At 52.6% G+C, this 14,895-nt stretch overlaps 1 pseudogene; it reads left to right on the top strand.

Moving 5' to 3' along the window:
* The window catches only part of LOC109888872 (WW domain-containing oxidoreductase-like), a 261,956-nt pseudogene that overhangs the window by 110,668 nt on the left and 136,393 nt on the right, over window positions 1-14,895 (top strand).

Below are 14,895 nucleotides of genomic sequence, written 5' to 3'. Positions count from 1 at the left end.
GAATTCTAAAATGAATAATAGGAAAATATTGTACAATCCAGGTGTGGAAGGTTCTTAGAGACTTACCCAGAAACACACAGCTGTAATCACAGCCAAAGGTGTATATATAACGTATTGACTCAGGAGTGTGAATACTTATGTTAATGAGATATGTCTCTATTTTATTTTCAATACATTTGAAAACCTAAAGACACGTTGTCCCATTATTATGATGTGGTATTGCATGTAGATGGGTGAGAAAGACATATATTTCATCCATTCTGAATTCAGGCTGTAACACAACAAAATGTGGAGTAAGTCAAGGGATATGAATACTGAAGGCCCTGTACATCTCCTTTTATCATCAATGTGTCTAACATGTCCAGGCCTTCCTCTCTGACCCCCTGACTCTAACTCTCCCTCGCTCTCTCCTCTCTCTCGGTCTCTCTCTCTCGTCTTTATCAAGCATGTCCGTATGTGTACGGTGATCCCCGGCTGCTACAGTATGCTGTCCCGTGTGTATCTGAGGCAGTCAGTGTGCATGGGACACATTGATCCTGGCTACAGTCAGTCAGTCAGCTAGTCAGCCAATCGCAATGATTGATTAGCCCCTAGCTCAGTGGGACTGGTCGTATAGGCAGAGTTATTCTTGCAGATCAAACAGCAGTCATAGTACAGCCCTGCTCCGCTAGACATAATGTGGTGTAGTAGAGGCTGACGTGCATGAGAGGAGAGCAGTAGACTCATTGACAAGAGGTCAGCTCCCATACACTGACAGGGAGTGAGGAGAGTGAAGTGTGGTTTGAAAGAAAAAAAGTGAAAACGATATGATTGATACAGGGCCTATGAAGTTACAATTAGACCAGGCACGTTCCCCTCGAACCTGTTTCTCCTCTTTCCATCCCTCTGATTTCCCTTCTCCTCCTCTTTTCGCTCCCCTTCTACCTATTTCCCCATATCTTTGTCTCTCCTCATCCATCTCCTCCTCTACCCCTCCCTTCCTGTGCTTCCTCCTTAGATTTGCCCTCCTCTCCCATCCCTAATCAATGGTGCCTAACCCCTTCAAAGAGGGCTTAGCAGGCACAGAGAGCGTCAGTTACACACTGGTCCTAGAAGAGGGGATAGAGACAATATCTGATATTACATCTGCCATTCTGCCCGCTCCATTCCACACCTATATTGCATTTGTTGAAGTCGCTTACTTTTTGGATTGTGTGTTATTTGCTATGACTTCCTGGTTATTTCACTTAGCCTCTCTCTCACAGGCTCCCAGTCTGACCCCTGACCCGGTAGTGGATTATACTCCCTAAGCCCCCTGGTGTAATGAAAAGCTGTGACCTACAGCATATAGCAGACAAGGTGGGAGGGATGAAAAGATGGAGAGACAGAAAGGGAGAGGGATGGAGACAGAGGAGGAGGGATGAGGGAAAAGGCTGTAAACTGTATCACCCCCCAACACCAGGGCCTGCAGTGTAATTGACACAATACTAATAGGTGAACTATCTCTTACTGCCTAATACCTGCAGGTGCAAGTTAAAACCGAGCATATTGTATTGTCAAACATCAACAAACTTGCTTTGAGAGAAACATTTGCATATTTCACTCAGCCAATTGATTTATCAACCCCACCACGTGCTAAAGCAGTTTCCTCACATGAAATATAAAGCCTGCAGATGTTGTAATTTAGCCAAGCAAGGATGTAGCCGAGACGGGACGGTAAACAAACGCCAAGCAGGCAGCTTGTAAAATCACAACAAGGAAACCAGGTGACATGTTGATTGGTGGTTTTCTAATGACTGGATTAAGATGTACACACACACACACACACGCACGCACGCACGCAGGCACACACACACACTCACACGCACGCACGCTCGCACACACACACACACACACACACACACACACACACACACACACACACACACACACACACACGCACACGCACACGCACACACACACACACACACACACACACACACACACACACACACACTTTGAGGGAGAAGGAGGGAGTGTGTTTGACTGCGGTGCGTCTCTGTGTTATTGTGACTGCATAATAACCCAACGAGCGGTGTAATGTTCAAGGGCCTTGTCAAACATCTGGGCATTAACTGCTCTGTCGCAGGCAATTAAAGAACATCATATCACACCCTGGATTTGTATTCAGCCAGGACCACGCTGCTATAACAACTCTACAGAATGTATTCACACACAAGCACACACATGCATACACACTTAAATGTTTTACTTAAATGTGTATTGCCAATTGAGACTAACTCATGTGTACTTTCAATAAAGTTATCCTTGACTGGACTTTTCCTGTCAAATGTAGACTTTTCTACACTGAACAAAAATATAAACGCAATATTCAACATTTTCAAAAGTTTTACTGGTTACAGTTCATATAAGTAAATCAGTCAATTAAAAAACATGAATTAGGCCATAATCTATGGATTTCACATGACTGGGAATACAGATATGCATCTGTTGTTCACAGATACCTTAAAAAAAGGTAGGGGTGTGGATATGAAAACCAGTCAGTATCTGGTGTGACCACTATTTGCCTCGTTCATTGCGACACAACTCCTTCACATAGAGTTGATCAGGCTGTTGATTGTGGCCTGTGGAATGTTGTCCCACTCCTCTTCAATGTCTGTGCGAAGTCGCTGAATATTGGCGGGAAGTAGAACACGATGTCGTACACCTCCGTCCAGAGCATCCCAAACGTGCTCAATGGGTGACATGTCTGGTGAGTATGCAGGACATGGAAGAACTGGGAAATGTTCAGCATCCAGGAATTGTGTACAGATCCTTTGCCACATGGGGCTGTGCATTATCGTTCTGTAATGTGAGGTGATGGTGGCGGATGAATGTCAGGACAATGGGGCTCAGGATCTCATCACGGTATATCTGTGAATTGATATTGCCATCAATAAAATGTAATTGTGTTGGTTGTCCGTAGCTTATGCCTGCCCATACGATAACCCCGCCGACACCCTGGGGCATTCTGTTCACAACGTTGACATCAGCAAACCTAGACAACGTTGAAACCGGGATTCATCTGTGAAGAGCACACTTCTCCAGCATGCCAGTGGCCATCGAAGGTGAGCAATTGACCACTGATGTCAGGTCAACCCTGGTGAGGACCACAAGCATGCAGATGAGCTTCCCTGAGATGGTTTCTGACAGTTTGTGCAGAAATTCTTTGGTTGTGCAAACCCACAGTTTTATCAGCTGTCCGGGTGGCTGGTCTCAGATGACCACGCAGGGGAAGAAGCTGGATGTGGAGGTCCTGGGCTGGCGAGGTTATACGTGGTCTGCGGTTGTGAGGTCGGTTGGACATACTGCCAAATTCTCTACAATGACGTTGGATGCGGCTTATGGTAGAGAAATTAACATTAAATTCTCTGGCAACAGCTCTGGTGGACATTCTTGCAGTCATCATGCCAATTGCACGCTCCCTCTAAACTTGAGACATTTGTGGCATTTTGTTGTGTGACAAAACTGCACATTTTAGAGTGGCCTTTTATTGTCCCAAGCACAAGTGCACCTGTGTAATGATCATGCTGGTTAATCAGCTTCTTGATATGCCACACCTGTCAGGTGGATGGATTATCTTGGCAAAGGAGAAATGCTCACTATCAGGGATATAAACACATTTGTGAACAACATTTGAGAGACATACGCTTTTTGTACATGTGTAACATTTCTGGGATATTTTATTTCAGCTCATGAAAAATGGAAGCAACACTTTACATGTTGTGTTAATATTTTTTGTTCAGTGTGGTAAAACAAAGTTAATCTTGGTTCCTCCCTCTCAGGTTTACAGACCTGATGGACCAGTCTGGTAAGGTGGACCTGGCTGTGTTGTCTCCTCCTCCCAGACTACTGGTCCATGCTGGCCAACAACCGGGCCAAGCTGTGCAACCTCCTGTTCTCCAACGAGCTCCACCGACGCCTCTCGCCCCACTGTGTCACTGCCAACGCAGTGCACCCTGGGAACTTGATGTACTCGGCCATCCATCGTACATCGTTCTTCACCCTGGCTTGCCCATTCACCAAGTCTACGGTAAGGAAGCAGATAATTAAGACTTCTGGTGTTAGAAAGATGGCCTGTCACTATGTGGGCTAAACTGAATATGAGTGAGTTATTTGTGTCATTTAATAGATGGCTTCTTGGTTATTGAGTCAGTTTGCTTTATGGCTACTGGAACTGACTGGCTGTTTTGGAGAGTGGGAATAGATGCTACTGTTCATGGTCCTCATACTTTATTCTGTAGTCTCAACTGTCCCTCATTAGTCCAAATATTAGTATTGGCATCTATCTGCGAGAGGAGGAGAGAGGGAAGGATGGAGGAGAGGAAAAGGAAGGAGCAGATCTCTGGAGCAGTCAGGGTTCAGGGAGAGAGTGTGACTTTCACAGAGATGGCGAGAGAAGGAGATATTCTCTGGCTTGTTTTTCCTCTTTTCCTCTTCGTCCTGTCTTTGTTAGTTTAGCTCTGAGAGTGTGTCCTCTCTTCTCCCCGTGAGGCTACATATCCTAAACCGTTACTGCTCGGAGACTATAGTGTTACGGTATAGTGTAGCTACTACTCTCTTTTCATACCATGCTCACATATGGCTTTCCAATCACAGATGTTTTATCCATGACCAGCTCCCGTGTGGAGAATGTATGATCAACATTATAGGTTATAACAGCAGAATGGACACCCCCCAGTATATCCTCCCTCTTTATAGATACTATCTCCATATGTTGTGTTACAACTCAGTCTCAGTGCAAGCCTTTCTCTCTGTAATGTTGATATGCACACAGGTGATTTTAAATGGAAACAATGCATGTACTTACATACTTTTGACCTATTACTGGCATGGATATTTACAATGTCATTACTATGGTGTATGTGAACTATAACATGTACACTGTGATTTATCATCAACTACCCTGCAGGCCAAACACACACACACTCCTGCTCTTCAAGACTTCTCTACTAATCCTGCTACGCTTGACTGTAGGCCACATGCTGCTGTTATATAGACTTCAATTTGTACTGTTACATCACTGCTATAGCCCCTCTAGTGTTTTCACTGCAGGCACGATGGGATGTGGAGAGAAGCAGTGTTTTAGTGAATTGTGGTTGTGATGAATGGTGTTCGATAGGCAGAGGGAGTCAGGCAGAGGGAGTCAGGCAGAGGGAGTCAGGCTCAGAGAGTCAGGCAGAGGGAGTCAGGCAGAGGGAGTCAGGCACAGAGAGTCAGGCAGAGGGAGTCAGGCACAGAGAGTCAGGCACAGAGAGTCAGGCACAGGGAGTCAGGCACAGAGAGTCAGGCACAGAGAGTCAGGCACAGGGAGTCAGGCACAGGGAGTCAGGCACAGAGAGTCAGGCACAGGGAGTCAGGCAGAGGGAGTCAGGCACAGGGAGTCAGGCACAGGGAGTCAGGCAGAGGGAGTCAGGCACAGGGAGTCAGGCAGAGGGAGTCAGGCACAGGGAGTCAGGCACAGGGAGTCAGGCACAGGGAGTCAGGCAGAGGGAGTCAGGCAGAGGGAGTCAGGCACATGGAGTCAGGCAGAGGGAGTCAGGCAGAGGGAGTCAGGCAGAGGGAGTCAGGCAGAGGGAGTCAGGCACAGGGAGTCAGGCAGAGGGAGTCAGGCACAGGGAGTCAGGCACAGGGAGTCAGGCACAGGGAGTCAGACAGAGGGAGTCAGGCAGAGGGAGTCAGGCAGAGGGAGTCAGGCACAGGGAGTCAGGCAGAGGGAGTCAGGCACAGGGAGTCAGGCAGAGGGAGTCAGGCAGAGGGAGTCAGGCAGAGGGAGTCAGGCACAGAGAGTCAGGCACAGGGAGTCAGGCAGAGGGAGTCAGGCACAGGGAGTCAGGCACAGGGAGTCAGGCACAGGGAGTCAGGCAGAGGGAGTCAGGCACAGGGAGTCAGGCACAGGGAGTCAGGCAGAGGGAGTCAGGCACAGGGAGTCAGGCACAGGGAGTCAGGCACAGGGAGTCAGACAGAGGGAGTCAGGCAGAGGGAGTCAGGCAGAGGGAGTCAGGCACAGGGAGTCAGGCAGAGGGAGTCAGGCATAGGGAGTCAGGCACAGGGAGTCAGGCATAGGGAGTCAGGCACAGGGAGTCAGGCACAGGGAGTCAGGCAGAGGGAGTCAGGCACAGGGAGTCAGGCACAGGGAGTCAGGCACAGGGAGTCAGGCACATGGAGTCAGGCAGAGGGAGTCAGGCAGAGGGAGTCAGGCACAGGGAGTCAGGCAGAGGGAGTCAGGCACAGGGAGTCAGGCAGAGGGAGTCAGGCAGAGGGAGTAAGGCAGAGGGAGTCAGGCACAGGGAGTCAGGCAGAGGGAGTCAGGCACAGGGAGTCAGGCAGAGGGAGTCAGGCAGAGGGAGTCAGGCAGAGGGAGTCAGGCAGAGGGGGTCAGGCACAGGGAGTCAGGCAGAGGGAGTCAGGCAGAGGGAGTCAGGCACAGAGAGTCAGGCACAGGGAGTCAGGCAGAGGGAGTCAGGCACAGGGAGTCAGGCACAGGGAGTCAGGCACAGGGAGTCAGGCAGAGGGAGTCAGGCAGAGGGAGTCAGGCACAGGGAGTCAGGGACAGGGAGTCAGGCAGAGGGAGTCAGGCACAGGGAGTCAGGCACAGGGAGTCAGGCACAGGGAGTCAGACAGAGGGAGTCAGGCAGAGGGAGTCAGGCAGAGGGAGTCAGGCAGAGGGAGTCAGGCACAGGGAGTCAGGCATAGGGAGTCAGGCACAGGGAGTCAGGCATAGGGAGTCAGGCACAGGGAGTCAGACACAGGGAGTCAGGCAGAGGGAGTCAGGCACAGGGAGTCAGGCACAGGGAGTCAGGCACAGGGAGTCAGGCAGAGGGAGTCAGGCACAGGGAGTCAGGCACAGGAGTCAGGCAGAGGGAGTCAGGCACAGGGAGTCAGGCACAGGGAGTCAGGCAGAGGGAGTCAGGCAGAGGGAGTCAGGCACAGGGAGTCAGGCACAGGGAGTCAGGCACAGGGAGTCAGGCACATGGAGTCAGGCACAGGGAGTCAGGCACAGGGAGTCAGGCACAGGGAGTCAGGCAGAGGGAGTCAGGCAGAGGGAGTCAGGCACAGGGAGTCAGGGACAGGGAGTCAGGCAGAGGGAGTCAGGCACAGGGAGTCAGGCACAGGGAGTCAGGCACAGGGAGTCAGACAGAGGGAGTCAGGCAGAGGGAGTCAGGCAGAGGGAGTCAGGCAGAGGGAAGTCAGGCACAGGGAGTCAGGCATAGGGAGTCAGGCACAGGGAGTCAGGCATAGGGAGTCAGGCACAGGGAGTCAGACACAGGGAGTCAGGCAGAGGGAGTCAGGCACAGGGAGTCAGGCACAGGGAGTCAGGCACAGGGAGTCAGGCAGAGGGAGTCAGGCACAGGGAGTCAGGCACAGGGAGTCAGGCAGAGGGAGTCAGGCACAGGGAGTCAGGCACAGGGAGTCAGGCAGAGGGAGTCAGGCAGAGGAGTCAGGCACAGGGAGTCAGGCACAGGGAGTCAGGCACAGGAGTCAGGCACATGGAGTCAGGCAGAGGGAGTCAGGCAGAGGGAGTCAGGCACAGGGAGTCAGGCAGAGGGAGTCAGGCACAGGGAGTCAGGCAGAGGGAGTCAGGCAGAGGGAGTAAGGCAGAGGGAGTCAGGCACAGGGAGTCAGGCAGAGGGAGTCAGGCACAGGGAGTCAGGCAGAGGGAGTCAGGCAGAGGGAGTCAGGCAGAGGGAGTCAGGCAGAGGGGGTCAGGCACAGGGAGTCAGGCAGAGGGAGTCAGGCAGAGGGAGTCAGGCACAGAGAGTCAGGCACAGGGAGTCAGGCAGAGGGAGTCAGGCACAGGGAGTCAGGCACAGGGAGTCAGGCACAGGGAGTCAGGCAGAGGGAGTCAGGCAGAGGGAGTCAGGCACAGGGAGTCAGGGACAGGGAGTCAGGCAGAGGGAGTCAGGCACAGGGAGTCAGGCACAGGGAGTCAGGCACAGGGAGTCAGGCACAGGGAGTCAGGCAGAGGGAGTCAGGCACAGGGAGTCAGGCACAGGGAGTCAGGCACAGGGAGTCAGGCAGAGGGAGTCAGGCAGAGGGAGTCAGGCAGAGGGAGTCAGGCAGAGGGGGTCAGGCACAGGGAGTCAGGCAGAGGGAGTCAGGCAGAGGGAGTCAGGCACAGAGAGTCAGGCACAGGGAGTCAGGCAGAGGGAGTCAGGCACAGGGAGTCAGGCACAGGGAGTCAGGCACAGGGAGTCAGGCACAGGGAGTCAGGCAGAGGGAGTCAGGCACAGGGAGTCAGGGACAGGGAGTCAGGCAGAGGGAGTCAGGCACAGGGAGTCAGGCACAGGGAGTCAGGCACAGGGAGTCAGACAGAGGGAGTCAGGCAGAGGGAGTCAGGCAGAGGGAGTCAGGCAGAGGGAGTCAGGCACAGGGAGTCAGGCAGAGGGAGTCAGGCACAGGGGAGTCAGGCATAGGGAGTCAGGCACAGGGAGTCAGGCACAGGGAGTCAGGCAGAGGGAGTCAGGCATAGGGAGTCAGGCACAGGGAGTCAGGCACAGGGAGTCAGGCAGAGGGAGTCAGGCACAGGGAGTCAGGCACAGGGAGTCAGGCAGAGGGAGTCAGGCAGAGGGAGTCAGGCACAGGGAGTCAGGCACAGGGAGTCAGACAGAGGGAGTCAGGCAGAGGGAGTCAGCAGAGGGAGTCAGGCACAGGGAGTCAGGCAGAGGGAGTCAGGCACAGGGAGTCAGGCATAGGGAGTCAGGCACAGGGAGTCAGGCACAGGGAGTCAGGCACAGGGAGTCAGGCACAGGGAGTCAGGCACAGGGAGTCAGGCAGAGGGAGTCAGGCAGAGGGAGTCAGGCACAGGGAGTCAGGCACAGGGAGTCAGGCACAGGGAGTCAGGCACAGGGAGTCAGGCAGAGGGAGTCAGGCACAGGGAGTCAGGCACAGGGAGTCAGGCAGAGGGAGTCAGGCACAGGGAGTCAGGCACAGGGAGTCAGACAGAGGGAGTCAGGCAGAGGGAGTCAGGCAGAGGGAGTCAGGCACAGGGAGTCAGGCACAGGGAGTCAGGCACAGGGAGTCAGGCACATGGAGTCAGGCAGAGGGAGTCAGGCAGAGGGAGTCAGGCACAGGGAGTCAGGCAGAGGGAGTCAGGCACAGGGAGTCAGGCAGAGGGAGTCAGGCAGAGGGAGTAAGGCAGAGGGAGTCAGGCACAGGGAGTCAGGCAGAGGGAGTCAGGCACAGGGAGTCAGGCAGAGGGAGTCAGGCAGAGGGAGTCAGGCAGAGGGAGTCAGGCAGAGGGGGTCAGGCACAGGGAGTCAGGCAGAGGGAGTCAGGCAGAGGGAGTCAGGTACAGAGAGTCAGGCACAGGGAGTCAGGCAGAGGGAGTCAGGCAGAGGGAGTCAGGCACAGGGAGTCAGGGACAGGGAGTCAGGCACAGGGAGTCAGGCATAGGGAGTCAGGCACAGGGAGTCAGGCATAGGGAGTCCGGCACAGGGAGTCAGGCACAGGGAGTCAGGCAGAGGGAGTCAGGCACAGGGAGTCAGGCACAGGGAGTCAGGCAGAGGGAGTCAGGCACAGGGAGTCAGGCACAGGGAGTCAGGCAGAGGGAGTCAGGCACAGGGAGTCAGGCACAGGGAGTCAGACAGAGGGAGTCAGGCAGAGGGAGTCAGGCAGAGGGAGTCAGGCACAGGGAGTCAGGCAGAGGGAGTCAGGCACAGGGAGTCAGGCATAGGGAGTCAGGCACAGGGAGTCAGGCACAGGGAGTCAGGCACAGGGAGTCAGGCACAGGGAGTCAGGCACAGGGAGTCAGGCAGAGGGAGTCAGGCAGAGGGAGTCAGGCACATGGAGTCAGGCACAGGGAGTCAGGCAGAGGGAGTCAGGCACAGGGAGTCAGGCACAGGGAGTCAGGCAGAGGGAGTCAGGCACAGGGAGTCAGGCACAGGGAGTCAGGCAGAGGGAGTCAGGCACAGGGAGTCAGGGACAGGGAGTCAGGCAGAGGGAGTCAGGCACAGGGAGTCAGGCACAGGGAGTCAGGCACAGGGAGTCAGACAGAGGGAGTCAGGCAGAGGGAGTCAGGCAGAGGGAGTCAGGCAGAGGGAGTCAGGCACAGGGAGTCAGGCATAGGGAGTCAGGCACAGGGAGTCAGGCATAGGGAGTCCGGCACAGGGAGTCAGGCACAGGGAGTCAGGCAGAGGGAGTCAGGCACAGGGAGTCAGGCACAGGGAGTCAGGCAGAGGGAGTCAGGCACAGGGAGTCAGGCACAGGGAGTCAGGCAGAGGGAGTCAGGCACAGGGAGTCAGGCACAGGGAGTCAGACAGAGGGAGTCAGGCAGAGGGAGTCAGGCAGAGGGAGTCAGGCACAGGGAGTCAGGCAGAGGGAGTCAGGCACAGGGAGTCAGGCATAGGGAGTCAGGCACAGGGAGTCAGGCACAGGGAGTCAGGCACAGGGAGTCAGGCACAGGGAGTCAGGCACAGGGAGTCAGGCAGAGGGAGTCAGGCAGAGGGAGTCAGGCAGAGGGAGTCAGGCACAGGGAGTCAGGCACAGGGAGTCAGGCAGAGGGAGTCAGGCACAGGGAGTCAGGCACAGGGAGTCAGGCAGAGGGAGTCAGGCACAGGGAGTCAGGCACAGGGAGTCAGACAGAGGGAGTCAGGCAGACGGAGTCAGGCACAGGGAGTCAGGCACAGGGAGTCAGGCACAGGGAGTCAGGCACAGGGAGTCAGGCACATGGAGTCAGGCAGAGGGAGTCAGGCAGAGGGAGTCAGGCACAGGGAGTCAGGCAGAGGGAGTCAGGCACAGGGAGTCAGGCAGAGGGAGTCAGGCAGAGGGAGTAAGGCAGAGGGAGTCAGGCACAGGGAGTCAGGCAGAGGGAGTCAGGCACAGGGAGTCAGGCAGAGGGAGTCAGGCAGAGGGAGTCAGGCAGAGGGAGTCAGGCAGAGGGGGTCAGGCACAGGGAGTCAGGCACAGGGAGTCAGGCAGAGGGAGTCAGGCACAGAGAGTCAGGCACAGGGAGTCAGGCACAGGGAGTCAGGCACAGGGAGTCAGGCACAGGGAGTCAGGCACAGGGAGTCAGGCAGAGGGAGTCAGGCAGAGGGAGTCAGGCACAGGGAGTCAGGGACAGGGAGTCAGGCAGAGGGAGTCAGGCACAGGGAGTCAGGCACAGGGAGTCAGGCACAGGGAGTCAGACAGAGGGAGTCAGGCAGAGGGAGTCAGGCAGAGGGAGTCAGGCAGAGGGAGTCAGGCAGAGGGAGTCAGGCACAGGGAGTCAGGCATAGGGAGTCAGGCACAGGGAGTCAGGCATAGGGAGTCAGGCACAGGGAGTCAGGCACAGGGAGTCAGGCAGAGGGAGTCAGGCACAGGGAGTCAGGCACAGGGAGTCAGGCACAGGGAGTCAGGCAGAGAGAGTCAGGCACAGGGAGTCAGGCACAGGGAGTCAGGCAGAGGGAGTCAGGCACAGGGAGTCAGGCACAGGGAGTCAGACAGAGGGAGTCAGGCAGAGGGAGTCAGGCAGAGGGAGTCAGGCACAGGGAGTCAGGCAGAGGGAGTCAGGCACAGGGAGTCAGGCATAGGGAGTCAGGCACAGGGAGTCAGGCACAGGGAGTCAGGCACAGGGAGTCAGGCACAGGGAGTCAGGCACAGGGAGTCAGGCACAGGGAGTCAGGCAGAGGGAGTCAGGCAGAGGGAGTCAGGCACAGGGAGTCAGGCACAGGGAGTCAGGCACAGGGAGTCAGGCACAGGGAGTCAGGCACAGGGAGTCAGGCATAGGGAGTCAGGCACAGGGAGTCAGGCACAGGGAGTCAGGCAGAGGGAGTCAGGCAGAGGGAGTCAGGCACAGGGAGTCACGCAGAGGCAGTCTCTCAACACTACTCTGTTCCTCTTGCTCAACTATTATCTGCAGCTACCTGATGGCTTGCTAGGACCCCAATGAGTCCTGTATATGCAGCCCAGTTTCTCCTCCAGACCAGGGCGGGGTGTTTTTCTAATGAACTGACTAACAGTGGTGTAGATGTTTGTAAATATTAAAGGACAAAGGTAGCTAGCTAGCACTGGTAATTAAATCCTGGTGTGCTGACACAGCGCTTAGCTTAGTGTCCTGTGTCTGATAAAGACCACACACACACACACCATATATACATACACACTACACACCCTTAAGCTAAGCATTTTTCTGTTATTTAAATCAGAGGTTGATAAGGCGTCTGAACGGGTACCTTCTTTAGCGCCCCAGCCTCTCCGCTCTTTCCCCACATTAAGGCTTAATGAAACAGCGATATTATTTCAGTTATTGGGAGCAGGGATATGAAGATGCTATCGTTTTAATTGCTAGCGTTTGCTTGCGGGATCCGTGGAGATTGTTCCAGGATGCAAACATAAACAGAATGTCTACTCAAAAAAACTATCCAAAAGCCCCCGTGTGTGTCTGTTGTGCAATTAACTCAGGCTTCGTTTAAAACACAGGCCTGATTTATAGGACCACAGGTGGAGTGGTACACACACACACACACACAAGGTACAGCCAATCACTGAAACACCTGGAGCTACATGTGTCTGAAAAGGTTTTATTTGATAGTTGTTAAAGCGGGTTAATGTCTTGGATCACTAGATTCTCTCACATACTACTGTATAGACGGGTTGGTTGTTTAGCAACAAAACCGACACGTGCGCATCTATGGTGCAAACAGACAGGTTTGGGGTTGGCTTAGATTATTGACAACATGTAAACTACAGTGGCAAGAAAAAGTAAGTCAACCCTTTGGACCTGGATTTCTGCATAAATGAGTCATAAAATTGGATCTGATCTTCATCTTAGTCACAACAATAGATAAATACAGTGTGCTTAAACTAATAACACACAAATTATTGTATTTTTCTTGTCTATACTGAATACATAAGTTACAAATTCACAGTGTAGGTTGGAAATAGTATGTGAACCCCTAGGCTAATTGAAGTCAGGAGTCAACTAACCTGGAGTCCAACCAATGTGACGAGATTGGAGATGTTGGTTAGGGCCTGCTTGCCCTATAAAAAACACTCACAAAATTTGAGTTTGCTATTCACAAGAAGCATGATGTGAACAATGCCTTGAACAAAAGAGATCTCAGAATTTTTTCAATATTAGCATTGACATGATATCTGTCAAAACACCTCAGAACAAGACATGGTATCAAGAACAAGATGAAATCAGCTGAAACGAGCCACTTACAATTCCCCACATGACAGTTTCTTGTCATTGTTTCTAGCTAAATGACCATCCAGAATCAAAACAACACCCATCATTCTGCCATATATACGGTGCATTCGGGAAGTATTCAGACCCTTTGACTTTTTCCATATTTTGTTACGTTTCAGCTTCATTCTAAAATGTATTCAATCGTTTTATACCCTCATCAATCTACACACAATACCCCATAATGGCGAAGCAAAAACAGATTTTTAGACATTTCTGCAAATATATAAACATTTTTTAAATGAAATATCACATTTACATATCACACGTATTCAGACCCTTTACTCAGTACTTTGTTGAAGCACCTTTGGCATCGATTACAGACTCTTCTTGGGTATGACTCTACAATGTTGACGCTACAATGTTCTCCCATTCTTCTTTGCAGATCCTCTCAAGCTCTGTCAGGTTGGATTGGGAGCGTGGCTGCACAGCTATTTTCAGGTCTCTCCAGAGATGTTCGATCGGGTTCAAGTACTGGCTCTGTCTGGGCCACTCAAGGACATTCAGAGACTTGTCCCGAAGCCACTCCTGCGTTGTCTTGGCTGTGTGCTTAGGGGCGTAGTTCTGTTAAACTGTGGGCGAAGGTTCACCTTCCGAGGTCCTGAGCGCTCTGGAGCAGGTTTTCATCAAGGATATCTCTGTACTTCGTTCATCTTTCCCTTGATCCGGACTAGTCTCCCAGTCCCTGCCAATGAAAAACATCCCACAACATGATGCTGCCACCACCATGCTTCACCGTAGGGATTGTGCCAGATTTCCTCCAGATGTAACGCTTGGCATTCAGGCCAAAGAGTTCAATCTTGGTTTCATCAGACCATAGAATCTTGTTTCTCATGGTCTGAGAGTCCTTTAAGTGCCTTTTGGCAAACTCCAAGCAGGCAGTCATGTGCCTTTTACTGAGGAGTGGCTTCTGTCTGGCCACTCTAACATAAAGGCCTGATTTGGTGGAGTGCTGCAGAGATGGTTGTCCTTATGGAAGGTTCTCCGATCTCTACAGAGGAACTCTGTAGCTCTGTCAGAGTGACCTTTGGGTTCTGGTCACCTCCCTGACCAAGGCCCTTCTCCCCCTGATTGCTCAGTTTGGCCGAGCAGACAGCTCTAGGAAGAATGATGGAGGCCACTGTGTTCTTGGGGACCTTCAATGCTGCAGAAATGTGTTGGTACCCTTCCCCAGATCTGTGCTTCGACACAATCCTGTCTCTGAGCTCTACGGACAATTCCTTCGACTTCATGGCTTGGTTTTTTGCTCTGACATGCACTGTCAACTGTGGGACCTTATATAGACAGGTGTGTGCTTTTCCAAATCATGTCCAATCAATTGAATTTACCACAGGTGGGCTCCAAACAAGTTGTAGAAACATCTCAAAGATGATCAATGGAAACAGGATGCACCTGAACTAAATTTAGAGTCTCATAGTGAAGGGTCTGAATACTTATGTAAATAACATATTGCTGTTTATAAATGTAAAATGTTTTATAAAAACCTGTTTTCGCATTGTCATCATCATCATGGTATTGTGTGTAGATTGATGAAAAACATTCAATAAATGATCTTTAGAATAAGGCTGTAACGTAACACAAAGTGGAAAAAGTCAAAGGGTCTGAATACTTCCGAATGCACCGTGTATTGCCTAGTTCAGTGCACTGTTAGTTGGTGTCAGCCCATACACTCAAATTAATGAAGAAATCCAGTGTTCGTTTTCATTAAA

The sequence above is a fragment of the Oncorhynchus kisutch genome, linkage group LG4 (genome assembly GCF_002021735.2).
Source record: "Oncorhynchus kisutch isolate 150728-3 linkage group LG4, Okis_V2, whole genome shotgun sequence".
In the NCBI taxonomy this organism is placed as follows: domain Eukaryota; kingdom Metazoa; phylum Chordata; class Actinopteri; order Salmoniformes; family Salmonidae; genus Oncorhynchus; species Oncorhynchus kisutch.
Note: the sequence above shows the minus strand (reverse complement) of the source record. Positions and strands in the feature narration are given on the sequence as shown.